Source organism: Mandrillus leucophaeus, unplaced genomic scaffold (genome assembly GCF_000951045.1).
Source record: "Mandrillus leucophaeus isolate KB7577 unplaced genomic scaffold, Mleu.le_1.0 Scaffold203, whole genome shotgun sequence".
Lineage (NCBI taxonomy): Eukaryota > Metazoa > Chordata > Mammalia > Primates > Cercopithecidae > Mandrillus > Mandrillus leucophaeus.
In genome coordinates, this window is record NW_012102066.1 from 3589066 (window position 1) to 3611606 (window position 22541).

Here is a 22541-nt window from a genome sequence, read left to right on the forward strand (position 1 = left end):
TGAATCCTATATGAAAACCCTTAGACTATAAATATGCACCAGGTGTGCCAAAGTGACACTTGGTGACACACAAACTTACTGCAGAATTGAATTTCAGAGGCTAGAAGCAACTATCTTCCTCTATTCATCCTTCCAACCCCCTCAAACTCAAAAAGTTCAGCATTTCATTTCATGCAGTCATAGTGAACTTTGTCAGTTTTTCTTCACTCAAATGCTTAAATAACTTGCAACAATTATTTGGCTTGAACTTCACAGCACAAGGTGAACCAAGTACTTATTTTTAACCAACGTGGAACATTGCAGATTTCGTTATTCTACTTCACAGAAAATTAGTCATCGATTTCCTAGGATAAATGAGTTCTGCTGAGCTATGGTGCAGACCAAGGAAAAGTGTAAATGAGGTAAAAAGACCAGTCTCTCACCCTAAGATTCATTCAGTTTGTCACTCCTGTGAATAACGTTAGCAATAGCTGAGACTGCATTTGTTGCTTGGTTTTCTCTTACCTTTTTTTTGGTCTAATTTCTCTGACTTCAGGTTTCTCTACGACCAGAAGGTAGGAATACGAGCTGAGCAGACAATGTAGCAGAAAAATTTAAATTACTTCTAAAGAGCAATGAGAGGGGCTCTCACAGTATCCCAAGACCTGTAGCTTTTCAGAAGAACCTTCAGAAGAATGATTAATCACACTATTATATCCCCATGCCTGACGTCCAGCTCACCCCAAGCTGAATTGAAAAGCTCTGTGGGCTGAGCTTACCATGGACAGCTGCAATCATCTTTGTATTGTGAAATGCAAGTAATGCCTTCTAGTCCTAAAATGTTGTCACTGCAGTCCTCAGCATGCCAGAGTTTGAGAAACATAATTTGGTTATCTCTTTGGTGATCAGAAATGGAGTATCGAGTCCTTTTGTTAATTCATTTGATCAGCCACTTATCCAACAACAAAAATTAGTGATGACCTGCTAAACACTGCACTATGTTTTAGAGATGAAAAGTTCTGAAGATGAAGAATATGACACAGTATATGGACTTCCACAAATGAATGTCATCCCACTTCTCCTACCTACCTTCTAGTTTTATATGTTTGCTCAGACAAAGGAAGGAGAAGAGATTTACAGAAGTAGGAATGCACTGTAGTAAACTCATCATCTCAAAAGTTACAGTGCTAGGTTCCAATCACAAACCTGACATATTATAATTGAGTAACTTCAGACAAGCTTTGAAACTGGTATGTGCCTCCATTTCTCTGTCTGTAATCCTGGGATGGTGCTAGTAATAGTACTTTCCTATTGACTGTTAGTAGTACCCCTCCCAATAGACTGTTGGGAGGACTAAAAGGACTAAACTATGTAAATGATTCAGGAGAGTACCTGGCAAATATTAAGCACAATATAAACAGTACAAATATTTTCATTACCCTCTGAGTTTAACCAGATTTCCTAGAATTCATTTGGACGAAATTGTCAGTGTGTGTGCAATTCTGCTGGATAATTTTGTTCTTATGAAGACAGCTGGCGTCAGTTACCTATAATGTCATTATGAGCAATGATGGAGCTTATTTTCCAGGTCTAGAAAAAAACTTGTGAAGTACATATAGCATTCTAAGTTGGTCCTTATTAGAGGGTGAATTCAAATTTGAAAGATTAAGAAAGACAAAGACTTCCTCTCTGACCCAATTTTAGTCAGGCTCCTCTTCTGAACTAAGCCTTGACATTGACCTCCTGAGTCCCACTTTAGCGAAGTATCCTATTAAGCCAGTTTATTGAGAATTCTCCTCACTCTTGATATCTAGAATGATATCAAGGTGTCCCATGAAGAATCCAGATGAAGAAAAAGAAACAGGTAGAATATCACTTTAGATATCAAGAGTGAGGAGAATTCCTCTCCTTCCACCCCGTTCCTTGATACCTTAAGCAAGTTTCTCTTAGTAACTGTCCATCTTCTCTCCTACTCTAAATCCCCACTTGTCCCTATTTTTATTTGGAGTTGAATTCACTCTCTCTCCCCTAGTGCAATAGTTTTGACCCCTATTGCAATAGTCTTGAATAAAATCTTTCCTGACATTGAAAAAATGTGTTTGAATAATTTCTCTTTAACAATCAAAACAATGAAATATCACTATGATTGAAACATGAGTAAGTCTCTACATAAGGCAATGGGGACAAGTTCAAATAAACTGAAAGAGTATGTAATACTCAGAGACAGATTTTCTTACAACAGCGAGTGATGAATGTGAAGAGTGGTCAATCATAAAAGAAAATTTGGGCCAGGCACAGTGGCTTATGCTTGTAATCCTAGCACTTTGGGAGGCCGAGGCAGGCGGATCACTTGAGGTCAGGAGTTCGAAACCAGCCTGCCCAACATGGTGAAACCCGTCTCTACTAAAAATACAAAAAAATTAGCTGGGCGTGGTAGTGGGCACCTGTAATCCCAGCTACTTGGGAGGCTAAGATGAGACAACTGCTTGAACCCAGGAGGCGGAGGTTGCAGTGAGCCAAGATCATGCCATTGCACTCCAGTCTGGGCGACAGAGTGAGACTCCATCTCAAAAAAAAAGCAAGTTTGGAAAATTTGAAGCAATTCTCTGAGCAGCATCTGTAATTGCATTTCCCATTAAAAATAAAAGGTTTAAAGTCAACTCAGGATGACCCTAAAGCAAGCTCATTTTCTAAAATTGGTGGTAATAATAATGATATGTCATTATTAGGCATATAACATCATGTCCGGCTGCAGGATTAAATTGGGGGAGCAAACTGGCTTTGAGATAGACCATTTAGCAGGAAATAAAGTGTCTAAAATAATTTGGCAAACTGAAAAGACAAAAAAGAAATCGAATAGATGGGATATTTAAAGTAGTTAAATTTCATTCAGTTTGAATATGTATGTACTAGAAGAAGGAATTAATAGTTATGATATTTGCATTTTCCAATTGAAAACAATCCTTTAGTTTTCCGAATATATCAGTCAGATTCCAGAAACCCTAACTGGGAGACAGGGAAGAGGTTATGTTACAGTAGGTAGCTAGTCAGGTATGAGCAGGGCAGAAGGTTCCCTGCCCCCACCAGGAATGTCAGGCAACCATCAGATGATGGTCAGATGGTTTTACACTTCCTCTAAAATAATAATTGGATGTAGTCAGAGTCAGGGAAAGGCAGTCTCCCAATAGGTAGAAAAACCTGAAACTGGTGATTAGCTTCCAGATAAGATCTCTGGAGTTGGGCGTGTGGGCTCGAGCATGCGCAGTAAGAGGCAAAGTGGCAGAGTTCACTGGTATATAACCTCAGGGGAACACGCCGCTGGTAAGGGAATGTTACCAGTTTCTGGAGTTGTACGCATGCTCACTTCATGCCTCAAGTGAGCATGCGCACAACTCCAGTAAACACACTGCGCCTGTGGCCCCTCCCAAGCGCTGGCAGCCCAAAGTGGATAGGCACAGGCTGCCCCAAGGGAAGAATCAGAGAGAGGGGACACAAAACCCCAGAAGAATGTCATCATGGAAAACCCTAAGTCGAAGGTCAAACCATGCACTTGATCTCTCACGTCGCCTGCTTGGCCTTCTTCCAAGTGTACTTCCTTTGGTTCCTCTTCTAAAGCTTTTTAAACAAACGTTCACTCTTGCCTCGGTCTCTCACTCTGCCTTTTGTCCCTTGGTCGAATTCTTTCTTCTGAGGAGCCAAGAATTGAGGTTGCTACAGAAGCGTATAGATATCCCACTGGTAACATACTTTGGTGCCGTGTGACTGGGATGTTACACTGCTAGCAATGAGAGAAAATGTTGATGAATGGAGAAAAAAATGGGCATTTACACTAAATATCATAAATAACTTTTTGTCATTTACTTTTTAAATAGGTAGGCACCATATTTTCTTGAAGTATAAATAGTAAAAAGGCCTTGATTTTAAAGCTCAAATTGAAGATTTCTGCATACTCATCCATTAAATTAATAGAGAAATGTAGCAAGTCATTTAAGAGCACAAATTCCACCTCTCTTAAGGATTACTGCAAATTAAAGTCTTTCCTATATGCTCAAAGACATTAACCCATAGGATTCGTATACCTTTTGATTTATGGAAAGAAACTAGTCTAAGTCTTGCACTGTACTCCGAGAAAGAGCTTTGAGTGGCTGATGCTCTAAATCTATATCTGACATTCATCATCAGGGAAAATGTAACCAAGAAAGGGTCTGCATGGAGGAAGTGAAAGAGGTCTTAACGAAAAATTGACAAAGCCAGAGTCCATTAAAAATTCACCGTGAACGTCAAAGCAAAGTCCTGGGTTCTAGTGCCAGCTCTGTTTCTAATCAGTACCGTGACTACTGCCTGGACTCGACTGGATCATTTGTAATGTGCAGGGATGATAATATCTAAGTACCCCACTAGCTCTAAAATTGCTGGATTTGTAATGGGCAATCAAATACAAAATAAAATCATTGATTTTAAGAACTGTAATAAAAGATTGGCTTCAAAACACTTCAGATTCTGGGTTTCTAAATCTGGCTTGAATGCTTCTCTTTTTCATTCAATTTTTCAACCCCAAAAAGGAAAAGAAAAATTTTCTTTATTTGAGTTATAAAAAACGCTATAACTTTTAGGATAAAGGAAAACGATGACATCACTTTCCTCCTTTGGGGATCTTCTGGAAATGAAAGAGCTGCTGTCTGTATCACAGATATGGGCACTGGCAGAATGACTTAATATGTATGTAACCAAGCCAGTTTCCGTTTTTAAGGATTTAAACATATCTAAATTTCAATTGTTCCTTCTCTCTTTTTTCTTGTCTACTCAGAGTTAAAACACATTTACTATAAATTATTATCAGAAGGTTTTCTCATATCCATGATGCAGATTCCCCAGGTACTTGTCTAGGTGCTGATGTACAGCAGCGAATGAAACAAAGTCCCTATTCTCATGGAGCGTGTCCTCTGTCAGACCTTTCCTTTTTTAATAATATTGAAAGTTCCTGTTTGTGTAAACGTATGAGGAAAATAAATACCACCTATGTTATGTTATGATATTGTTCCATTTGCTTCAGGTATTCTTTTCCCCAAGAGAGATTATAGCAATTTACGATCCCGGCAGCAGAGTAGTTTTTTTTTATGTATTGAACATTAGTGTTTATTGTGAGCCAGGCTGTTTGATCCTCATGTAAATAAACCCTGTGAGGCAGGTAATAATAGTACCCATCTGGGGTATAGATTTCTAACGTGGGCTGGGCACAGTGGCTCATGCTTGTAATCCCAGCACTTTGGGAGGCTAAGGTGGATCACTTAAGCTCAGGAGTTCGAGACCAGCCTGGGCAACACGGTGAAACCCTGTCTCTACCAAAAATGCAAAAATTAGCCAGGCATGGTGGCATGTGCTTGTAGTGTCAGGTACTCAAGAGGCTGAGGAAAGAGGATTGCTTGACCCCAGGCAGAGGTTGCAGTGAGTTGAGATGGCACCACTGCACTCCAGCCTGGGTGACAGAGCAAGACCCTGTCTCAAAATAAATAAATAAATAAATAAATAAATAAATAAAATTCTAATATGGAAGGTTTCTATTTTCAACATTTAAAATATATCATTCCATTACCTTCTAATTTTCATGGTTTCTGAGAAGTTAGCCATTATGCTCACTGTGCTTTTTCTAAATATAACTTTTTCCCCTTCTAGCTGATTTTAAGATTTTTCTCTGTATTTTTGTTTTACAGTCATTTTCTAGGTTTTATTTTCTTTGTGTTCATCCCACCTGTCATAACCTAAGATTTTTTACCATGTGAGTTAACATTTTACAATTCAATTTTGTAAAACTCTTAGTGATTCTTTTCAAATATTTCTTCTGCCCTATTCTTTTTCTTCTCTTTCTGGAACTTCGATTACACATATATTTGACTATTTGAGATTGTCCATATGCTTTTTCATTTCCTGTTCAGTTTTAGCTTTCATTCCTTTCTTTTCTCCTTGCTTCAGTTGGGATCATTTCTATTAATATGACTTCGAGTTCACAGATTCTTTTCCTCTTCTGTGAATATTATATAATCAAGTCCACCTTAATTTTAGATATTTATCATTCAGTTCTACAGTATCATTTTCTTTATTATTTATTCTTCCTCCTCGTCCTCCTCCTCTTCTTTATCTTCTTCAGGATTCCATTTCTTTTTTGGAATTCTACATTTCTTAGTTCATTTTATGTTTCTTTTCCATTAATTTCTTTAACATGTTTGCAATAGTTATTTTAAAGAACTTGCCTGTGAATTCCAACATTTTGTGTCCTCTATGTGCTATTTCTATTGACTAGTTTTTTTCTCTTGATTGTGGGTCACAGTTTCCTATCATAATTATTTATTTTATGCTGGTACCTTGTATTTTAAAAAGCCATAAAAAGGCGAGTAAATACAGTTTTCTCCGGAGAGGCATACTGTTTCCTCTGTTAGACAGCTAGGGAGAGTTTAATTACTTCAATCCAATCAGGAACTGAGTTGGGTTGAAGCTGAATTTAAATTTTGGTAAGTTCCAGCTCACATCTGGTTTTGCATATCTTTAGGATGAGATGTGTCCTGTGTGTATTATAGTCTTTTTCTTCTAGCTGGACTTTGGATGTTAAGCACCATGAGTTAATGGAAATCTCTCTCTGCCTTTCTAACCCCACCTCCAGCTTCCTCTACTGCTTCTTCTGGGAACTTAGCAAAAGTCCCATGGGGACAATCAGCAGCTAGGAAGAATCAGCTCTATGTTTTGGGTTCCGTTTTTATTGTTGCAATCTGTCATGCCAGCTAAGATTCCTAGTTAATGTAATACTTGTTTCCCTTTTCTTCAGAAAGGTCTCAAGCCAGATTCTCCACCTTCCCATGCCCAGAATGAGCAGATGCCTCCAGGAAAGTGACCTCTAGCATTCACCCATCTAGAAAGGACTTCTCTAAATTTTCATTTCTTTACACCATTTTTATTTGTAGTTTTTTGAAGTTTTTAAAAAAGTGTGTGATAATGTACCTATTTTTCCTACATTCTAGTCAGAATCCTACATTTTAACCATGTGCCTGGTAGGGGTAAGTTACACTAAACAGCCAAAATATTTTTAAAATGTGTCATTTTCTTTTAGTCTTTAAATGCCAGCGATTGGAGAGCCTTGCCTTGTGATGGATAGTTCTGGTGTTGTGTTATTGTTATTTGTTTAGTTTCTTTGGCAAAGTACTGTGAATATCTGAGCACATATCTACCATTGTACACCAAAGTGTTTTGTGGCCCATTTGATAAAATCTAGTTTCTCCTACATGACATGAAAAGTTTAATAATTTGACATTGTGGAAGCAACATGCTGGACTTATATTTTCGTATATTTTTGGAAGTCTAAAATATTGAAATGCCTGAAATTAACTCAAAATACTATATGTTCTGGGCTGTCAGGAGGAAAAATAAAACCCCTGAAAAGGCTAACAGCAGCCTTTTTGTTTCAGCTGTTTCTTATTAGCTGCAGGTTGTTATGATGTGAAGGCATAAAGTGCAGGTGATGGGGTTAGGAGATTTGAAATTGGTGGGAGCTTACCGATGGGGTTAGGAGATCTATAATCGGTGGGAGCTTACATGTAAAATTTTGTAAAAGTTTCCCTTTCTGAATCAGGCTTAAAATGACATAGATCCTTATCTCATTGCAGCATCTGCTGTGCACATGACAGCAATAAGAGATTCCCAGAGTCAAGGAACCCAAGATCCCCGATCCTCATCAACTCCATGAACTGTGTGTGACCAAAGCCCTAAAGGGCAACAACCAAAGGGGAGGAAATTCTTGGTAACATAAAAACATAACAATATTGGGCAGTATCATTGAAGATACCAGTGAAATAGAGCAGTCATTGGGTGGAATGTTGTAAATAAGACTGCTGAAGGACAGGGCTTTCTAAAAAGGCTTTCCTGAAGAAAATTACCATGGAGGAGCCTGGAGGTTGATAGTGTCAGATGAGAACTGTTTCTACATTAATTAATTTAAGGTAGCTCCTAACACTCTGGAAATTGTCACAGTCCCGTGAGGTTTCAGAGACCAGCTGAAGATCTGGGTAATATCTTGCTTAATCAGAAGGGCAAGGGATTCAGTTAGGGATATAAGTTTACTTCAGCCCGTGGTACAGTTTGGGGCCCCACAACTCAGCCCAGAGAGCTGAGGTAGAGTTATCTTGACCATGAGGATGCAGAAGGGTGAACCCTAGGAGGAAGAGAAGGATTAATAGGGCCATGGCTATATATTTAAAGCTCTCCTTGGAGCTCAAACTCCAAGAGAGTAAGGGAAATCATTCTTATACCCTTTTTAAAATAATTTGTGCATATCACATATTCATTCCATTTAATGACTATTTTTTGTTTACATATTGATATATTAATTTTATTTATAAACGATAACCACAGCGTGTCTAAGCTAGGCCTTGGTGACAGTGGAAACAAAATAGAATTTGTGGTTTGTATTCTAAAATATTTAATGATAATTACCTCAAAGTTAAAGATTTTGTTAATATGAAGCCATTACAGACATCCTCAAAGGTAAGACACTGAATTTACCTAAAAGTGCACATTGATAACAGATTTGATTTTTTCCTAACGTGTAAGTTACTGTTTCCAAGAAAGTAAGATTTTTCTTTCTTTAACAGATACGTTTCTTAATTATTTGATCAGTTTCCATGTCAAAAATAATGTACAAATGAAAGAGGCCTGTAACTATGGGAGCTTAACCAAAACAACAGACCAAACATAACATCAATATACAGCTTAAGCTCATTCACTCATCTTCCTAGAAACATTTCTATGTCTTTTATTTTTCTTTCTCTTTTTTTGTTTCTACCTCTTCGTTGGACACACAAAAGTATAAGGTTTCTTGTTTTCTTAATTTAATAAAGCTTTATGTACTGTGGTCTTCATATTTAGCTTGGAAGGATGTATTTATTTTTATTAATGAAATAAAAACTCCTCATTATACGTCAAGATCCTACATGAGCTGTCTCTCATTATATATCCATTTCTCTCTCATGACTACACTCTAGGTCCTTTAATAGTTTTTCTGATTCTTGAACATGCCACACTCATTTCTGCCTCAGCGATTTTGCCTTCGCTCTTCTTTGAATGTTACACTCTTGCACTAGATCTTAGCATGACTGCTTCTTTTATTACATTCAGATCTCAGTTTACAATTTCAATTTCTCAAGAGTGACTTTCTCTAGCCACCCACTAATCTAATTCTGTCTTTCCTTGTCATCATCAGTCATATCACCTATGTTCACATTCTTTATTTTTTTTAATAGTTATTATTATTATTTTATTTTCAGATGGAGTTTTGCTATGTCACCCAGGCTGGAATGCAATGGTGCAATCTTGGCTCACTGCAACTTCCACCTCCCTGGTTCAAGACATTCTCCTGCCTCAGCCTCCTGAGTAGCTGGGATTACAGGCACCCACCCCCAAGCCTAGCTAATTTTTGTATTTTTAGTAGAGACGGGTTTTACCGTGTTGGTCAGTCTGGTCTCGAACTCCTGACCTCAGGTGATCCACCCACCTGAGCCTCCCAAAGTGCTGGGATTACAGGCATGAGCCACTGTGCCTGGTCCCATGTTCATGTTCTTATTCATGTTCACATTCTTGTGTTCTAGGTTTATGTTCTCATTTATTTATTTGCTAGACCAGCTTTCCCTAAATAATGTAAGTTCCATGAGGGCAAAAACATCATCTGTCTCATTACTTCTGTTTCACCAGCAATTAGAACACTTTCTGGCACATGATAGGCAACAAACATGAAGAAATGAGTGAAAATTTTTTTTCCTTTCATTTAGAGTGTGTAATGTGCTCCTGGTAAGGCCTACTTTATATGCCTGAAGTCTGGTTAGGAAAAATATTGCATCAACATATAATCAGCAAGTGGTATTCTCAAATACCATGCATAAAATCACCAAGCAAATCAGAAGAGCAATATTCTCTCAGTATTACTAGAATAAGCCTCTTGAAAGCTAAAAGCTTCTTGAAAGACAGGTTGACAAATTTAATGAAAATTGATGACTTACATGAAGAAATGTGCTTAAATTTGCAAGCGTGCTCAAATGTGACGGCATTTCTGAAGGCAAAATAAGAAACTTTGGGGTGTGGATTTGGGGTAACTCTGGAGCGGAACTTCAGATTATATTTATTATTACTCCAAAGCTCTCTGGTGTTTTCTTATACAAATTATTGGTTCTAATCAGGCTCCTTCTATTAACTGCCATAAAGTTTGCCACCTTGGGGTTGAGTGGAGCTGGATAATTCATTTGAAGGGAAGTTTACTTAAAGGAGGTCAAAGCCTGAAGGATGGAGATGGTTTAGATTGACTGCAGCACACCTTTTGTAGAAGGCAACAAAGGGGATAGGGCAAGAAGAATAAGTTGGAAACCAATTACTGATAGACTTAATCTTTTTTTTTTCTTCTTCTTCTTCTTTTTTTTTTTTTTTTTTTTTTTTTTTAGAGTCTTCTGTCACCCAGGCTGGAGTGCAGTGGCACGATCTCAGCTCACTGCAACTTCTGCCTCCCGGATTCAAGGATTCTCCTGTCTCAGCGTCCTGAGTAGCTGGGATTACAGGTGTGCACCACTACAGCCGACTAATTTTTGTATTTTTAGTAGAGACAGGGTTTCGCCATGTTGACCAGCCTGGTCTCGAATTCCTGGCCTCAGGCGATCTACCTGCCTCGGCCTCCCAAAGTGCTGGAATGACAGGCGTGAGCCACTGCGTCCGACTGATAGGCTTAATTTCATTGTACTCGTATATGGCAGGGGCCTTTATGATTCAGTGCTCATATGTGTCCTCATTTTGTGTTTCTATTAATGTTCTATGGCCTCTGTAGTTTCCGCAATGAATTGGTGTAGGTTTTACCCATAGTAATTTTATTCCAGTAAGGGCTGTTATTAGAATCCTACTCATCTTTTGCTTGTTGCTACAATAAAACACATGCTAAGGAATCTGAACTTTTTCACTTTGAAGGAGGAAACAGTGAGACACCAAATGCTTCTGAGTAGGAGACTTACAAGGCAGAGATATTCTGTAGGGATAAATTTGATGGAATATACACTATATATGGGAAGGGAGTTTGAAGGAGGAAAGACCAATTATTATGCTATTGTAATTTTTAGATAAGAGACAACAAAACCTATCCTGTGACTGTTAGTGGAATGAAGAAGGGATGAATGACACTACAAAGGAAAAACGATAATAATTATTTATCTAGCCCTTATTTTGTGCAAGTTACTCAGCTAAGTATTTTACACGTTGTTTTGTTTGATATAAGCCCATGATGTTAAGAAACATGCCCAAAGGCATTCAACTATTAATAGTAGGACAATTCAAACCCAAGTTTGGCTCCTGCAAAAACAATTCTGCTATCCGTGAGACTATAGCAACTGGTTATAATTCTGAAGAAAGAAGAAGTAGTTAAAAAGAAGTTTAGGTGATAAAACTTGGTGATGCCATTTTATGGGGAAAAAGGAAGAATACCATTTGGATATCCCAAGTTTGCAGTATTGGCTTGGAATGTAGGAGGGCAATTTCAGGAGATGGTGGAAACTCAGGTCTGGGGACCTGGCAAGAATGCAAGACTGGACACAAATTTCGGGGTCATCTATATATGGAATAGAATATAAATTATGGGTAATTTTACCAAGTGACAGGAAAAGAAGACATAAGAAAAGGAGATAAAAGATAGCATTCTGAGTTATCCTAAGTATAGAAGATTTAAAACAGGACAGAAAAGAGCAGTTAGAGCAGTAAAAATTAAACCAAGGATGGAGGTCACAGTCATGGAGTGGAACTACCAGGAGAGTTACTGGTTAGGGGTAAATGGAATAGAATAGTCAGCAAGAATAAAGACCTGAAATGGGTCACTAGATTTAGCAATTATTTTTTTCTAAAAGAAAACACTCATTTTAATTTTAAGGCAGAGGTAGAAGTAGAAGCCAGATTTTTAAGTATTTGCTTTAAGTTGTCTCAGGATTAGATTCATATACTTTTATTGGTAGTAGCTTGATGAATATGTATTTATTCTCAATAAATAGGATAAAATATTTCTGAATATACTTTGAGAATTTCTGTCTTTTATTTATTTATTTGTTTGTTTGTTTATTTCTTTATTTTTTGAGACAGAGTCTCGCTCTGTTGCCCAGGCTGGACTGCAGTGGTGTAATCTCAGCTCACTGCAACCTCCGCCTCCCGGGTTCAAGAGATTCTCCTGCCTTAGCCTCCCAAGTAGCTGGAACTACAGGCATGCGCATTATGCCCAGTTAATTTTTGTATTTTTAGTAGAGATAGGGTTTCGCCATGTTGGCCATGCTGGTCTTGAACTTCTAACCTCAGGTGATCCACGTGCTTCAGCTTTCCAAAGTGCTTGGATTACAAGTGGGAACCACCATGACTGTCCTACACTAACTACTATATTTTTGTTTTTATTTTAGAGACAGGATCTCTCTCTGTCACCCAGGCTGGAGTGCAGTGGCATGATCATAGCTCACGGCAACCTCGAACTCCTGGGCTCAACTGATCCTCCCAGCCCAGCCTCCCGAACAGCTAAGGCATGTGTCACCACACCTGGCCTCTAACTACTATTTTTTTTAAGTGGTTAACCAAAATATCACTAATACAAACAGACAATATGCCAACCATAGATTTGTATGTAAAATATATTTTCAACTCAGATCAAGTGAGGTCTTGTTGATAGTTCTCTAGTTTTCTGTTATAGTCAGGGACAACTTCTCAGAGCATGGAAAGATAGTTCTGGAAAGGACTGAAATGGCAGGTAAAGTATATCTTTGATACTCTCCTTTCTTGGTACCCACTCTTTTTTTTCAGGATTATACTTCTAAGGTTCCCTTCACTTTTTTCCTTCTTTCTCCACCTCCCAGGATATGTGGAGGCTGGCCCCATGCTCAATAATTTTCCATTTTCCTTAATAAAAGTTTATCCTTGTTCATCATTGCATTGTTTATAACGGGAAAAAACTAGAAATGAATTTATGATAGTAGGAATTAAAGAAATTTTAGTTTACCCATGTAATGAAATACTATGAGGGTAACAAAAATGGCTAAGATATAATCAGTACTAATAAAAAATTATCAATATATTAAGTAAAAAATATGGGTGAATTCTATTCTGGTTCATAAGATAAAAGGATACTTACGGAAGTAATAGAACAGAATATTTAAAATTAGATTTCCCTGCAAATAAAATAAGGTTACAAGTACCATGTTAAACAGTTTCAGGCAGGGAGTTCCATATTGTGCCAAAATATACAACCATTTAAGTGATGTGCTGTAGTAAGGGGCTACCAAATGGCTATATGTGGCTCACGGTTCATTTCTGTTTTTTGAGTGATTTATAGAATATGTTATGTCCCAACACAAACTTTGGTTTTCCATTAGTAGACTTTAAAGAATTATGTTAGCATCATTCTGTCACCCAAAAAATTTAGTAGGTCTTCTAGCAAAGACAAAATGGGAACCCCTTGAATCTGTGTTCATTATTATTATATGTACTGTATTCTTGATTGATTAATTTGGTTTCATTATATGCTACCAAAACACAACCTTCTGGACCATCTGCTTTCGTCTGGTTTCAGAATTTTTTATTGGCATTTAAATGGAAAATTGAAGATTTATTCATGTTTCATTTAAAAAAAAAGAAGCTAACATAAAACATTTCCTCATTAAAATGACTATAATTAAATTAACTTGATAGTAAAACAACTAATAGGAGAGTCAAAGAATGTCAAATTGGGATCCAAGAGATTAAATATATTTCTTATGAAAAACCACTCATCTACAAAAATGTCAGTAATTTTTTTTTTTGGCATATAGAGTGTTTTTGTCTCCATCAAGATGCTGCCAAAGCACTTGTCCTTTAAGTCATATAGCACTTTATAAATAAACTCTATCAGTCCTCTAATACCCCTGTTACTCAAGGGGAAGAAAGTATTTTCTTTGTTTTATATATAGAAAATCTAGCACAAAAGATCAACTCAATTATTTTGGGAGACTGAATAATTCATTGGGAAAATGGAAATAGAATGCAGCTCACACTCTTTCCTCCTTTACATGAAGTTATAGTTTTAGGTTGTTTTAACACACACACATTTTTATATATTGGTATATATGTGTGTGTATATATATGGCAGAAAACTGTTCTCATAAATCACTATGTTATTATTACAACTACTAACAAAAGACTAAATATAGCTTTTTCTTATTAGTGCCAAAATTAGTGATGTAGTCGTCTGTAAATATGTATACACACATGCATACATAATCTACTAAGCTCACACACACAGTACATATTATATTAGCCCGATTTTACAAATGGAGAAAGCAGAGGTTTTTTAAACACTTGTCTGGAATACAGAGCAAGTTTTAGTTGAAGAATAGGTATAAACCAAGTCTTAAAATGGCAACTTTCCTCAGTACCGTTTGAATGTGGGGTAAAAGTAATCTATAGACACAACGAAGATCATTGCTTTCTGGAAGTGTGTGATAACCGTAGGATTTCTGAGAAGTAAGATTGTCTCCTTGAGATTAAAAAAAAAAAAAAAAAACTAACCAATCAAAAGTCAAACAAACGGAAAATCCAGAAGTGATTAATACTTTAGTCTCTGTGTGTGTGTATACATTCACTCACTCATATGATGACTTTTCAGCTCCTATTATGTGTCAGGCATCTTATGCTATTTGATGATCAAGCCAGAGCTTATCCTTATGCAGCTTATCTAGTGAGAGAAACAACTAAGGAATTGTAACTAATTTTAGTGCGATATTACTGAATAATGTGACATCCCCCAAAGATAATATAATCTTAAATTTCACTTGTTGAAGGATAGTATCTCAAATAACAGTATATTTAATTTAATTCTATTCTAAACTACACTATTGTGACTATAACCAAGATTTGGATGTTCCACTCGAAAACAGATGTTGTAAACTGGAACACACTTACCAAAACCGATCATAGTGCTTCACAAACTCAAAACTGTAAGGTGGGTGCACTAAAACCGCAGAATTCACCACTAAAGAACTCATCCCTGTAACCCAAAACCACCTGTATCCCCAAAGCTACTGAAAAAAAAAACCTATGGCATAAGGGTAATAGTTGAAAGAACTCAAAGGCTAGTTTAAGCAACCAATAACTTCGGAAGGTTGTGATAGCTGTGCAAATATTGAAAGGACTGAGACATATGAAAAGGGAATTCAATTTGCTCTTTTTTGCTTTAAGAAATTGAACTATAATAAATAGGTGAAAGCTATAGACAGATACAGTTTAGTTTAATATAAGAAATGTTTTAATAATCAGAGCTACTAAAGATGAGTGGGTTGCCTCAAAAATTAACATATATAGCCAAGCAGAGACTACAAACTCACTTTGCTAATAATACATTGCCGAAAATACTGAAGTATCCAATGGAAGTCTGAGCTAGGTGACCTTGTTATTTCTTCTAAATATGAGAGTCTACTAATTTATGATGCAAGTTAAAACAACTTTGGGATTACACTGATTTTTTTTTAATCTTTTCAAAGTGTTTGATTTTATCAGAAGGTTTACTTTCTTGATGATCTTAACATTGATGTTCAGGGAAAGATTTTAAGTTTGCTCTATTGCTGTGATAGTTTACATTATCTTGTTGTATCATTGCTTTATTACTCACTGTATTGGTTTTCAAAGCTGCTATAACAAAGTAGCACAAACTCAGTGGCTTATTGTCTCAGATACTTATTGTCTCACAATTTTGGATGCCAGAAGTCTGAAATCAACATGTTGGCATAGCCATGATCCCTCTGAAGGCACTAGGGAAGGATTTGTTCCAGGCCTCTCTCTCCTAGCTTCTGGTATTTTATTGGCTCATGGCAGCAAAACTTCATTATTCACATGGTTTTCTCCCTGTGTGTGTGTGTGCATATGTGTGTGAGTGTGTGTGTGTGTCTGTGTCCAAATTTTTCATTTTTATATTTTTATACCATTTTTATACCATTTTTCATTTTTATACCAGTCATACTAGATTAGGAGTCCACTCTGCTCTAGGATGACCTTGGCTTAAGTAATTATATCTGTGACAACAGTTATTTTCAAACAAAGTTACATTCTGAGCTACTGGGATTAAGACTTCATCATATGAATTTTGGTAGAACATGATGCCACTCACATACCACCATCTTTTTCAATCTATTTTTTCTACAGCTATGATTTTTCTACAGCTATGAAGTTACAGGGCTATGAAGCTAAGTTCATAGCAACTTAGCTACAGCTATGATTTTTCTACAGCTATGAAGTTACAGGGCTATGAAGCTAAGTTCATAGCAACTTAGCTATGAAGTTAAGTTGATTCTCTCATAATTCACCATTGCAGCTCAGTAACTTGAAGGGTCGGTTGCTCGCTTATGATGGCACAACTAGTGCAATAGAAGCAGAAAACCTGCATTCTGACCCTGAGCCAACCAGTTACTAGACATGCACTTAATTTTTCTGAATATAGTTCTCTAAACTTGTAGATATACTGAAATTGATAGGATAGACTTATGTGACATTATGATCAGTCAAATATAACAATGTATATGCATTTCATAAATGTAAAGCATTCTGTAAAAGTCTTAGAGGTTAGGAGGAGCTTATTTATCTTTCTGACAGATAATTTAAGGGTTACTTAAGAACACCCACAAGACATCCAAGATATTCTTCTTTTTGTTTTTGAGACGGAGTCTCGCTCAATTGCCCAGGCCAGAGTGCAGTGGCATGATCTCTGGTCACTACAGCCTCTGCCTTCCAGGTTCAAGCAATTCTCCTGCCTCAGCCTCCCAAATAGCTGGGATTACAGGCATGAACCACTGCACCTGGCCCACAAGATATACTTAAGAAGAAGAATGGAACTCAGCAGAAGCCAGATTAAAAATCAGTCCCATGGAGACCAGTTTCATGAAAACCTACATATGGCATATATATATGTGTGTGTGTGTGTGTGTGTGTGTGTGTACACACACACACAATATAGGCATGAAAGTAGTCAATGACTCTCCCACTTACAAGAATGATATAGTTTTTTGGTTTTTTTTTCCAAGATAGAGTCTTGCTCTGTCGCCCCCAATGCAGCTGCATGATCTTGGCTCACTGCAACCTCCGCCTCCCGGGTTCAAGCAATTCTTCTGCCTCTGGGGTAGCTGGGACTACAGACCCGCACCACCACGCCTGGCTAATTTTTGTATTTTTAGTAGAGACGGAGTTTCACCATATTGGCCGAGCTGGTCTCAAACTTCTGACCTCATGATCTGCCCTCTTTGGCCTCTCAAAATGCTGTAATTAAGGCGTGAGCCCAGCCAATACAATTTTACAAGAGTTAAAAAAAAATCAGATTTGGAATGGCCAGCTTAGTCCTCTGCCAACTGGTATCACAATGAATATGTAACAGAAAGCCTAAGCCATGGTGGAAGCTTCAGCTATTCTTATTGCCAGAATCTCTACTGTTTTTATTTACATAAATATATTTTTACATACAATAAGGGCAAACCACTGGCAACTGAAGATATGGCTGGCCACTTATGGCATAGCTCTACCTGACAACATGCACCTCTGGTGTGTGGTGGCACAAAGAATTTGGGCTTGGTAATCAGTCTTGAAACAGACACTTGCAAGCTCCTGACTTTGGATAATACTTTTGAGTTTCTGTTACCTTGATTAGAGTATCTTACAGAAAACATTGGTAAACTGTCTAGCTTGTGATAATAATTGCTTTTTTTTCAAAATAGAATTAATTTAACTAATTAACTAAATAATAAATATTTGATTAATTTATTTGTTTTGAGAGAGGGTCTCACTCTGTCACCCAGGCTGGAGTACAGTGGCGCGATCCTAGCTCACTGTAGCATTGACTTCTGGGGCTCAACTGATCTTCCCACCTCAGCCTCCAAGTAGCTGGGACTACAGGTGCATGCCACCACACCCGGTTAATTTTTTTATTTTTATAGAGACAGAGGTCTTCTTATATTGCCCAGGCTGGTCTTGAACTCCTGGGCTCAAGCAATCTTCCTGCCTCAGCTTCCCAAAGTGCTAGAATTACAGGTGTGGGTCACTGTACCCAGCCTAATAATCATTGTTACGGTGCTGATGAGATGAAGTGAGAAAAGCATAAGAAACCATAAGAAATTAAATGAATTGCCAAAGCCACAAATTAGTGTATGTGAATGAGTATTGTGGGGCAGGGCTGAAATTAAAATCAGCTCATCTGTTTTTTAGTTCACTATTCTTTCTTTTACACATTCTTTTATTCTTTCTTTTACACACACACATACACACACAGAGCAGACATCCTTCTTTGTAGCAGAAAAGAGTTGATATATTCTTAAAAACTAGTGGCAAGGAAGCAAGCCCACAATATTCATTTCTACACAGCCAGACCAGCAAACCCATCTTCTAGTTTTCCACCAGCAGAACTGGAATTTCAAGGGCAGCAGTAACTTCTTCCCAGAGTCAGAGGCGGTGAAATCACCACTCTCACTACTGACCTAAGCTGACCTTTGTAAACTATTAAATGCTGTGTGTCCTAAAGGAAGACATCACTTTCTGAGATGAACAGGTTCAGTTCTAGAAGACTTGGAGCCCAAGATAGTCCAACCTCAAAATCAATACATCCATGATCGACCTGATGCATCTTATCTAAGGGAAGAAAGAAGATAGTGAGAGAAGACTTTAAGCCTAGGAATACACTTGTAAAATCAAAAGCATTTCTAAAGGCAATAACCGCTGAAAACACTGACGCCAGGGGACAGCATTTTGTTATTCATTAAAGTATATGATCTCTCACCTTCCTTTTTAGCTGGAAACATTATATGACCCTTGGACTCTTCCAGTGAAATTCCCCGTGGGTCTTCTTATTGCTTTTCCTATGTAGTACTTTTTACTTTTTTTAAAGTTTAGTTCAGGTCTGAATTACCTCCTACCTGAATTTCTGCAATAGCCTCTGAGCCTGTCTTCTGGCTTGCCTCGTTCACCCTTCTGAGTAGTCTGTGTGTCTTCATCAGACTAATCCACCTAAAGCAGTTTGCTTTCCTCACATTAGCTTCCATTTTGCCACACCGAGGTTGCATTTTGCCATTGGAACATTCTCCCATGATTTTGCTCATTTTCCCCGCACTACTAAGAAATAAAATCCTACTCATTAGTCCAATCCTAGGTTTCAGATAAACACTCCAGTGCACACAATGATTTCCTTTTCAGAATGTGTCCTGCAGCTGTTGTAAACATCTCACTTTAGCATTCATTTACTCTCTAATTGGCTCATATTTTATAATTTTGTTTCCAGAGCTGGACTGGCCAACAGGCGGACATTTTTTTTTCTTCTCTCTGGCACTCAGCTCAAGACCAGAGTTTTAATAAACACTTCCTGATACCTGAATAATGCAGAATTACACTTCTTAGAAAGCCAACCACAGTAAACCTTTCAGTAAAATCTGATGATAGAAATACAAATGATGAATAAACAATATAACAATTGTGATCGTTACATAGCTGCATGCCACACCTTGTTAAGCAAGGTTACACAGTAAAATTGAGAGGGAACATTTTCTGCCTCTTGGCCTCCTCTTTCAATGGACCAAGTAGTAGGACTGCAGTTCCCACCTCACCACAGTCTGGGCTGCAGACTGCCCTGTCTAGTCTGTGCCTGTTCAGTGATGCTGAGTGGGAGAGAGGGTAGGAACTGAAACATTCTGTGGAGGTCACCAGGAGTGCCATGGTCTTTAAACTTCAGTACAGAGGAAGAAGGGCAGTAGGAGGATTTCTGTTGCTTTTAGAATGTAGTTTTTCTGCAGAGATGCTGCAATCATGCTCAAAGCTCTTGCCCAGCGAGGATATGCTGAGCGTCTACTCAGTTGTGAAGCAACACACTTCTTTTAATACTAAAACACAAACTGACTTGAAATAGTATTTTATATAGGTATTTAAAACATATTTCGTAGGAATGGGGATCCCGATCTATTGACCAGTCTGGTCTTGAGCTTCTGGACCCAAGTGATCCTCCCATCCTGTTCTCCCAAAGTGCTGGGACCACAGGTGTGAGCCACCGTGCCTGACCTAAATAAGTCTTACTATATGAATAAGCAGAGACTTATAGTTAATGTGCTGTGTTCAAGTTCCTGCATTAGGACAGTAGTGTGAAATTTATTTTTTTTAAAGATCTAACAGAATTTTAACTGCAAAGAGTCTTCTAAAGTGCCAGCTGTAAGCCAAACCATTTCCTTTTAATTAGGCAATCCTCTTTACAAATAATCTATCCCTGGCCATCATCTGTCTGTCTGTCCATCCATCCATCTATGCATCCATCTATCCAGTCTGTTTCAGCCCAATATTAGCCATAATATGATCATAACTTTACCTTGGTCCATCCTTCAAAAAAGGGAAAAAGAGAAAAAGAAATCAGAGAAACGAGAACAAACCACAGTAGCAAGTGAATGGAAACTGTAGTGAAAGCATCCATAATTCTGTAGGTGACAGCGCCGAGTCCCTTTGTCCCTGTAAATGGGATGAGAACCCAGGGTGGTCTGCTTTACCTTGTTGGAGAGACTAAATTTGCTGCCTCAGTGGTGACCCCTCCTGGCTACTACTCCGGGGAATTCTACATAGTACTTGTACTTTCTGAATCACATTCCCATAGTATCAGCCAGGATCCTGTATTTCAGAGAATGAGGAACTGCTGAAGTATTAGCATGTGTCTACACTTATTTCCCGTTAAACCGAAGTTTCTAAGCAGGGGCCCAGAGTGGGAAGTGAGGAAATATGTGATACAGAGGAAAACAAATATTTCTCCAGCTGAAAAAGTCAGACGTTGTGGCTAAATTTACTCCATTATCCTCAACAGAAGAAAGATTGCCAAATATGTTTCCAAATTCCTTGGCCTGGTATGCAAGACCATTTAAGAATCAGATGCAACCTGACTTTTTGGCCTTCTCTCTTTTTTTCTCTCACACCAACTTTTTCCTACAACCAAGCAAGCTTTGGTCTGCCAACCAAAGCTTGTATGCTGAAACCTCTATTTTCTTCTTCAGACATTCCCACTCCTCTTCTATGCCCGGCCGGTGGCATCCTACTTGGCATTTTTTGAAATCCTTCCAGATGGGTCTTATGTCCACGGTGGGTTGAGAAGCACTGGTCTATCTGACACTCACATCAAACCCGACTTCATCCCTGATGCCTGCCCAGGCTACTCTGGGATGCCAGGTGTGTCTCTCTCCATGAAGCCCATTGTATTTACACTTTATGTTAGTCCTTTGGCATGTAATCATGAATTGCTTTGTCATTTCATATTATTATCTTCTTTTATTCCTGTTTAACACTTAGCCTATTCTTTCCCTTCCATAAATGTCTGTGTGTCTTAATTCCCCAATTAGAGGCAGAAGTCATGAGAATTGAGTGCCTTCCATTTAGTTAGGGGTCAATAAATATTTTTGATTGCCTGAAAGGGGCCAGAGGCACCAAAGCCAAGCCAAACCATTATTTTACCCATGACAGCCACAGATGAAATTTGTGGGAAAGTTGTGTGCCCTGTGGTACCATGGGGCAGCGCTCTCAGGGTCTGAGGCCTTGTGCCAGGTTGAATACATGCCAGCATCTGGAAAATTTCAGTACATTTTCTCAATCAATCTTAGCACAGGTGAGCCAAGTACTTGCATCAGGTAAACTCTGGTGTTACCTCTGGAATATACTGGCTTCATTGCTCCTGGTATCAAATCTCTCAGGAATGTTGCAACAATCTGAAAAAGTTCAATAGGCAGTAGAAGTCACTGTGATCCAACACGCAAAACCTGATGAAAGACAAGCTGCTTGGTTCAATTCTGCACAAGGGTGAGGACTGCTGGATCTTTGGGTGGTCCTCATCCATTTCCTTGGGAAACAAGTCAGACAACTAAGTATTATAGAACCATTCTCATTGGCTGAATATGCTTCCCAGCAACGCCTAATGAGTATCTGAGAGTAAATGAAAGAGAAACACTACTTAATAAACTGCATTCTTATTATGCTTCTACTACTGGGAGATGGCTATCATTAAGACATAATTCCTAGCCTCTAGTCAAAGTAGAGGGATTGATTTTTTTAAAAATCAGCTTTTTATAATGAGCATCTGATCCCCACAATCCAGAAAAATAAAGTACAGCTGATTAAAAAAAAAAAAAAAGAATAAGTTCAGGACCTCTTTAATATTAAACATCTGCAGCCTCCTTTAACATTCAGCTGTCTGACATAGTTGCTGTTTCCTAGAGATGGAGATTTCTGAATTACTGAGACCCTTTCAGACATCAAGGATGCTTCTTGTTTTCCCTCTATGTGAGAACCTTTGAGTTTGGGTAGTACTATTATTTCATCCAGGTTTAAAGGACCATGAAGCTTTTCCTCCATTTTATTGGCCTCCTTGTCTTCAGAGCCTGTTCTGTAGCCTCTGGTAGCATTTGGCTGCACTATCACCACATACCTACCAAAATAGCAAGAGCTTAAAATGTGGAATAGATTTTAGTATCCACATTTCATTCATTTTTTCTTCCCTTTTA

The 22541-nt window shown here is 38.0% G+C and overlaps 1 protein-coding gene across 3 annotated transcripts in view; it reads right to left on the reverse strand.

Annotated features, from left to right (window-relative positions):
• The window catches only part of FAR2 (fatty acyl CoA reductase 2), a 189411-nt gene that overhangs the window by 107431 nt on the left and 59439 nt on the right, over window positions 1–22541 (reverse strand). For 2 of the 3 annotated variants that reach the window (XM_011979576.1, XM_011979575.1), the window contains exon 1: window positions 505–788. The exons of the other annotated variant lie outside the window; for it this stretch is intronic. The gene's annotated coding sequence lies outside the window, so the exon portion shown is untranslated. Of the gene's footprint in view, window positions 1–504; window positions 789–22541 lie in introns of those variants that run through there. 3 annotated transcript variants of the gene reach the window in all.